The 8,236-nt window shown below is 40.7% G+C and overlaps 1 protein-coding gene across 1 annotated transcript in view; it reads left to right on the top strand.

The window, feature by feature from the left end:
* Window positions 1–1,600: 1,600 nt before the first annotated feature.
* LOC146591662 (teneurin-2-like) overlaps window positions 1,601–8,236 on the top strand; it is a gene marked incomplete at its 3' end in the record, with an annotated part of 412,163 nt that continues 405,527 nt past the window's right edge. Inside the window, exon 1 of the mRNA XM_085312482.1 lies at window positions 1,601–1,680. The remainder of the gene's footprint in view (window positions 1,681–8,236) is intronic.

The following is an 8,236-nucleotide window of genomic DNA, read 5'->3' as shown; positions in this document are numbered from 1 at the left end:
GATTACTGTATTTTGAAAGTAATTCAGTGTGCTGAAATTTCTTTCTTTCTTACAAATATTTCTGTCCCATATTCAGCAGTCACCAAAGCAGTGACATACAAACACGCAAGGTGTAAGAGAATTAGCAATTATTATAATGTAAGTGACACAGACTTACCAGAAAAGTAATACAAGTGTACAGTTTGCACTGAAGCACAGGTTGATAGGATTGCACAAAAGAAAGTAAGCACAATAGGGGAAAACGAGKAGACGATGAATCCTACCTGAAGTCTAAGTAAAGACTGCCTTCCATTCCCTAACTAGGGAGGTTATTTATGTTTAACTATCATACACTTCTGTGAATTTAAAACACAGTTGCTTGGGCTCATATTCTTAGAATATTCTATAGCACGTTTTTGGCCTTAAAGATTTTAAGTGCCGTTACTATAAAATGTATATTGGATTCTTTGTCTTATTTAAATAATCAACACTTTATGGAAAGCTGTTAGCTTGAAATACAATTATGCCTATTTATTTCCAGGGAGATAGACCTCAGCAATCAAGTAGTGCGAGTACATCAAGCTTCTTTTTTAACCAAAAATAAATGCCATTAATTTAAATTCATTAGACATACTAGATGAAGATGTTCATAGAAGATTGTTTAAAAGTTGGATGCATAACAGGAGAAAACATTAACATGCTTTTATAAGCTTTTGTGTGTATTTATGAGTTTTATCACTCTAGCGTTGTCCATTTGTCTGTTCCCACCCTGAGCCTGTGTTGATTCTGTTTTCTTGAGTGGATGGATATCAACTGTTCAGATTTATTAGGATGCATGACCAGTCGCTTCTTCCCAATTACTTCTTCTTGTGTAATTTCCTAATGAAAGCTGAAACCTGTATTTTGTCCAACTTGTAAGACAGGTAGTTGTGCCTCTAACTGGATCRTTTCATTGACCAGGTGAAAAATAAATCATTGCAAAGGATGTGGACATGTTAGATAAATTCTCTTTTCCAAAAACATTTTTTTTTGAAGATAAGGAGAAAATCTGAAGAAAATTTGGAAGCCCTCAGTTAGTGTAAGGGATTGCAGACTGTGAAAGAGAAGTATTAAGAAGTATTGATTAATAGTGCAAGGAACAGGTGGTCAGCTGAAAGCTTARAGAGCTTCGGATTAAACCTTTCACCCCCAAGTACCCTTATGGCGAAAGGTCTTGATCCAAAAGCTGTGAGGGCTGCTATCCAGGATTGTTGTGCCTTTTCTTTCTAGGAGAATCGAGTAGAAAAAGTAGTATAAATTCCTTTCTGTTAATTTTAGCAGTGTAAAAGTTAAATGACTAACCAGACTCATGGCTTAGGTTTCCTTCTGCATTTTGGGGCAGGGAAGAGGAAGAATGAGAGGCATAAGGAAAGATGCTTCTAAAAGATGATTTCTGACACCGTAAAGTAGATATGYTTGTTGCCTTTTTGGCAGTTAAAACTGTGAGAGATAAATACCAAAATACTTCTAAAGCCTGTACTTATGGCTAGTATTTTACAGTTCATTTCCCTGAAAGTAATCCTTTCTTTATTTTTCCTTCTTCTTCTTGACAGATCCTTTTTGCTTTTCATTGCCCCCTGAATTAAGAAGTCTCTGTTACCTGCAGAGCTAACGACACAGCCGGGAGGACCGCAGAGCGGAGCACCGCCGACCCCCCTTTCCGTGAGTACTCAAACTGCAGGGCCGTGCCTTGCTCTCTTCTGAGATGTGTTTATACGTTGTTGACCGAGGGGCTTCCATCTACGTTTCAAAAGCGCCTTTCTAGATCTCTGCAGGAAAGTGTTTCTTTGCAGCAAAAAGCAATTTGTCCTAGCACTTTCCTTTACAGAAATCTACTGCAGTCTCTTCCAGCCCAGTCGAATTACTTGAGAATGCTTCACCGAGAGGACTGCACCTTTTCCCTTACACTCTGGAGTTTTGTTTGCTGGAGCAAACAAAATTCAGGATCAAATGAGGATTTTAGGTATTTCTTGCTCCTGGTGTTCAAAGAAATTTTCCTTTGCTCAAGTGGGCTTTTTATTCAGAATTACAACACAATAAAAATTCTTTGGTTGATAAGAATGGCTAAGTAAGTGTGTATCATGATGTTGTAAATCTGTAGATGCTGTGTGATGAAAAGATAAAGAGGAGAAAGTATTGCARACTTTCTGTTCTTTTGTGTTACCTCAAAATGCTCACAAGACAGCGTGTAGTTTAACCATGTTGTACGTTCCCTCTGGGAATTAATATAATCGCRCCCAGTGACACTCTCCCAATTGTCCAGTAGAGAAAGTGGGCTACCTTGCTTAGGAATAGCTCAAGAGGAAAGGAAATACAACCTTCAGTTGATAGCTTGCTATAAAAAAGCTAGATAAAGACTTCTTTTGTTATTCTGAGCTCCTTATTCTCTTGCAGTTTTTAACTTCACTGAATATCATTTTTGTGGTACATGTGAAAGCTATTGCTCAAGCCATTTAATTTYGTGGGATTGCTGCTTAAGAAACTACTTGTAGATTGTGCCCTTAGTAAAATAAACCCTTTAATTGGAGTTGGTTTAATACAACGTTTTAAATTGTATCACATTTCTCTCAAAGCATAGCAAAATTGGGGTTTGATAAGTTTTTAAACATGGCAGGCCCCATATTTTGAGTGAATTCACTTCACTCACTTAAAAAATCAACCTGTTCTTTTGCCTTCTGTTTGCTGTAGGCCAGGTTGTCATTAAATATTTTCTGCTAAAATGTTGTTTATAACTCCATGACTGTTTCTTTAGTTTTCAGAGCATTAAGATCTTTGCTACATCGTTATGAAATTAATTATTCCAATTGTCTGAATTTCTGAATTTTCAAAATTTATGGGAAATTTATAGGAAAACTAAAATGAAATTAAAAACAGAAATGCTGTGGTATAARTGTTTTATAATAAGAAAGAAAATTTGATGTTTTTGTTTTTTTTGCAAGTCTGTGTTTTATTGTGATAGTTACCTGCCTATACTGTATGTATCTATTAATTCCTAAAAATTAAATAAGTGATTGCTGAAAACTGTTTTTTTGATCTGGTAAATATATCTAYATGCTTTATGTAGAAGTTCCTATATTTGTTTTAAAGGGTTGCCATAACGCATCTTCTGAGAGTTAAAGGACAGACTGGGAATGTTTTTTTTACCAAATCCCTAGAAAACAAACCTGAAGTGGTAAAASATATGGAGGCAGAAGCTCTCACTTCTTTGCTGAGTCTCTGCTGCAGTTTGTGGAACCGAGTCCCCCGGGAAACCTCTGACACCCCTCCGCGAGCTCAGCCTCGGGATCCCTGGCTGCGGTCTGGGTCGGCGGCTCGTTCAGCCGCTGTCGTGGGCGCAGGGCGCTCTCCCGCCGTCGGATGGCAACGGCACGTCCGTTCTGAAAGTGATGGTTCCCYGCAGAAACGGGGTGCGAAAACGTGCCTGTTCAGACCTTTCAAAGTGGCAGCTGCTCTCTGTGTGCTGGGTTTTGTGGGTGGGTTTGTTTGTTTATTTATTTATTGCATAAAAGATGTTGAGGCCTGGAAGGATGTTCAGGTGCTGAGGAAGAGGCTTCCGTCGTGCTGCAGCCCCAATGCAGTGCTCCAGGCTGCGGGAGCTTGGCCAAGCAGTGGCTGTGCAGTGCGGAGCAGCAAGGTGGTTGCTTTCAACAGATTTCCCCCCAATTTCTCCAGTCTAGAGAGCATTCCTCRCTGGCTCCCAGGGCTAGGGAAAAGCCTAAGGACCTCAAAAAGATTGCACAGAGTAAATTAAGTAGGTTTAAGGTTTTATTTTTGGGGCTTGGGGTTTGGGGATCTCTTGTTCCAGTTGAGCGAGATTGGTTGAGCTTTTAATGCTGTAATGCCTGTTGTGTTGGTGGGGTTTTGAGCCAGGGAACCGCCGTGGGCTGGGGTTGCTGCTGCGGCCGCACCGCCTGGACCCCGCTGCTCCTCCTGCGCTTGCTGGTGTGACYGAGAGCTGCTGGGAACTGCTCAGTCTCCTCCCTTCTGTACCTATGCGCTCCCTCTTGCCACCTTTTGATTTGCTTCATTCTTTAGAAAACCCACAGAGACTTGCTGCTGACTGGGGAACAAATCTCAGGCCCTGTYTCCCTCTAGTGTGTCCCCCCAGCCTCTTTGGCATGACAGCGGGGTTTCAGCATGTGTGTTAGCTTTTTCTTTTTTTCTTTCTTTCTTTTCGACAAAAGCTCCTATCAGCCCATCATGGCGGATCAAAGCCTTTAGAAAGGAGCTACATAAAAATAAAAGCATAACTTCTTGAACAAAACCCTGCCGATTTTCTCCTCAATGGGGGATTCAGTTCCTCAGYGTTGTCTTGGCTGTAGCTCCCTCCATCTGCGGGAAGAACGGGACCGGCCCCCAGCGCTGGTGGACCTGGGGCTGCCGGCCCCAACCCTCCTCGCGGTCCTGCTTTCCCTTAGCAGGCTTTCGTGCCCCTCTCCCGTGCTTAGCGAGGTAGCTCTCAGTGGTTTTGAAGGATATCCRAAGTGTATGTGGATCTCCTCAGCGGCAGCATCCTTTAGGAACACCACTGCTCTATTTTCAGCCTGTAGATCACATACTTCCTGCTTTTTTGCATGTTTTCTGCCAAATTCTGGGGCCCCTTGTGCCAGTTGCAAGTGCTTTTGTAACTTTTTGTGACGTTTGASCGGTTTCTGAGGAAGGTCGTCCTAAGGAAGATGTTAGGAAAACAACTTGACCTGAGTGTTAGCGTGCGAATTAAATGAACAGACCTTGGCTAGAAGACATGAAATAGCGTCCTGTGGCTGTCCTCGGAGGACCGCACGGGCGTTACAGTTCATCGCAGATCACGGTCTGCAGAACACTCCTGTGTAACCCAGAACAAGCAGTGAATAAAGTTGTCTGCCATGAAGGAAACTGTGAGCTCCTGATGGTACTACTGTTGGTGCTATTCTTTATTTATGGTTTTATCCATTTTTGCCTGTACAGGAAAACTCACTCCTGGTAAGTGTAGGTTTTGCATAGCTGCTTCCAAAGTCTCACTGTAAACTTGGTGCGATTTCAAAGGAAATTCTACCTGCTTGAGAGAGATTTAGCTCCTCACGTTTAATAATGAATCCTTCACTGAGGTGTTCCAGGGCTTCCTGGTGGAAAGGAGATGGTGTGCATTCAGCCTCCTTCCTGGGAAGGAAGCGTCTGTTTTTAATGGTTTTGCAAGCAGAGTTTGAGGTGGCATGGCTGTGTAGGTGTCTGCTGAATGTTTTCGGAGGGATCGAATGCAYGTATGGGGAAGCAGTGGCCAAAGACAGAGCTCAGTTACGTTCGGTCCATTCCAGACCTCTGATCATTTTTGCATATATAAAAAAAWATATTTAGGTGAAAGGAGTCTTGTGTGAAGAGGGTTTTTCTGCAAAGTTTCTGTCCTCTGTTTTAATTCAGGCCATTTGTGCTCATATTTGTTAAAGAGGGAGGTACAAATCGCCTCGCTAGGCTCTGAGTAACCTCAGGTGCAGTGCGCTCCGCTGCTGGGTCTGTCTGCGAGTGAGCTCCTTGTAGACGAGCTGTATTTGCTCAGAAAGGATCTTSCAAATGCAGGTTTGGTAGAAGATGGAGCTAAACTGCCATTACAGCGAGAAATCAAAGTGTTCGGCACTCGCGGGCGTTTGGGTCCCGGGAAGAGCTACCGTGGCAGCGCTCCAGCTGACAGCTATATATATTCACCGCAGAAGTGGGGACATGAATCAGTTACAAAAAGCCTGAAAACAGGCGCAGATGTCAGCCTGGAGTTGGCCGCTATTGACTGCAGGAAAGGAGATATTAGAGCGAGCAAGACACCTTGCAAGAATAAATCAGTTTTGAGTAATAGGRCGTCCTTCCAGGGCGCTAATAATGCGATGGGAAAACATGTCAGGAGGGCATCGGAGAGTGACGGGACGGCGCTGCTCTGTAGCAGCATTGCAATTCCTGGAGGTGCACGAAGCCAGATGATTCATGGGACAAATAATTTTTGTCCTACACTTTATTCTGCTTTCAAATTCAAAGCTGCATGCAGGGAAGCTTGTGGTTTGCCACTCGTCCTCAAGCAATTATTTATTTTCCCTTTCCCTGTGCCTTATAGAAGAGTATCATTTACATAAATATTTCTTATAATGTTAGTACATTTACAGTGACTTGAAGAGGAAAAACACTGCGATTGCTGTTGTCTTGCAGGAACTATTATAGCAAAAGAAGATATACCTAACCTTCAAAGTATGGGTTTCAACAGAGTAATTTAAAATTATATATTTGGTTTAATAAACTCAATATAACTGTATTTTTTATTTTATTTTTATTTTTATTTATTTTTTATATTTTATTTTATTTATTTTATTTATTTTATTTTTTTAATTTTTTTAAGTAGCACCTGCTTTCCTAGCAGCTGGGAGCTGGGTAAAATCTTACCTTTTGGAGGCCTGTCTTGCTTTACTTCCTCAGGAGCTGATTTTGGAGGTAGAGTTCAGAACTGCAGAGGGGGTTTGCTGGGAACTGCTGCAGGTGGAGGAAATTAATGGTAGTGAGTTAGAAGAGCGAAGAGCCTTTTGTGGATCTAACGCTAATCAAACTCTTAAATCTTGTGTYCTGCGAACAGGCTCTGTAAACATCCTAAAGAAAATATCTTCAATATGTTATGATTTTTACAATTCTAGTTTTTTAAAGTGTGTGGCACATGAATTTTTAAAAAGCAGAATTAGTTCTTGAATTTCAGGAATAGTTGGAGGTTTTTGGGTTGCCTAAAACATAGCCACTTACTTGTATTATAAATAAGTAAATAGTACCCTCGGACTTACATCAGTGATCGCTCCCTACTTTCTAATTACTTTTAACATTCTCCTTAACGTGCATTGCTAACACATTTAGTTAAATATGTATAGTAGAAGAAGCTTTACTTCACGCAGGTTACTACTGACCTAGCTTTTTATACCACCTGGACATCCGGTCCCTGCTTGTACAATTACTGGTCAATTATAGCAATGTGAACATACACATTAAAACAATATGCCTAATGTTTTAGATAATGTTTTAGAAGATTGCATCTTTGTTCCTATTTTTTTAATATTAGCTGTATTGTAACTCTAGGGTGACACATTTCATGGACAGTGGAAGTTTTTTTCACTTAAGCAGAGATCTAGCTTATTATGCAGATATACCCACTTTTCACAAGGAGCATCTGCAGCTACTCAAGACAGAGAGATACTACTGTATGTGTCTAGGCATCTTCATTTGTTATGCCGTGTTGTCCCAGAATAAATATGCAGAATATATCATAGTAGAACAATCTCAACGCAAGAAAAGAAGTGTGCTGGTGTTTTGTTATGTGGTAGCTGGCTGCGCTGCTGGTTATAAAGCAAGTAGTTAATTCCAAGTGAAACTAATTTTCCTTTTAAAAAATATTTTAAATGTTTGCTTTATCTCTTTTTTTATTCAGTCTCCTTAGCAACAGAAACATCTGTTTCTTTTTCCTTAGTCATTACATTCAAAGAAAGTAGCTGCTTCAAAAATAATGAAAGCAATTTCTATGAATTGAGTAACTATTAATTGTAGCCAAGATGTCCTAGTACGATAATAACACATGCAGTAACTCTCAATTTTAAAAGTTTGAAGTACAGCGATCTAGTTAACCTGCRCTGGTTAGGTGAGCTATAATTTTATCAGCTGTTACAGTGCAGTTACGGTGTCATTTTCTGGGTGATGCACATGATAGCAAGCTTGACTATTTCTGATTTACTTAGATTATACTTTGTAYTGACCTGTGGCTTGCTTTGCACCTGACATTTTATTAATTTGCAACTTCATAGCATGTTAACCATGAGTGTGCCTTGAAGACAGAGGACTAAATATTCATAGACTTACAAATATGTTTTGTGCAAGTCTATATTAATTAATTCAGAATATGGACTTTAAAAAAGAATCAGCTATGACTTTCTCCAGGGTCAGGGCATGAATGAACAGGTCTCTAACCTAGAAGAAACAGACTTACCTCTGCAGTGCTGAGAGGGAAGGACTTTTGCTACTGCTGCCACAGTCAGAGCCCTGGGTGAGCATCATGCAGCACTGACCGCGTAAGAATGGACCTGCACACATGCTTGGAAACCAGTGCAGAATGCTCCCTTAGCTCTGGCTAATGTGAACTGCTTACCTCATGGCTTGAGGGTTAGCAACAGTGTTAAAAAGATTTGCTTCTTATTCTCTGACATTAAATTGTTTCTTTCTCTGTGTGTCA

Source organism: Rhea americana, unplaced genomic scaffold (assembly GCF_003343005.1).
Source record: "Rhea americana isolate MKP2758 unplaced genomic scaffold, rheAme1 scaffold_367, whole genome shotgun sequence".
Taxonomy (NCBI): Eukaryota; Metazoa; Chordata; class Aves; order Rheiformes; family Rheidae; genus Rhea; species Rhea americana.
Note: the sequence above shows the minus strand (reverse complement) of the source record. Positions and strands in the feature narration are given on the sequence as shown.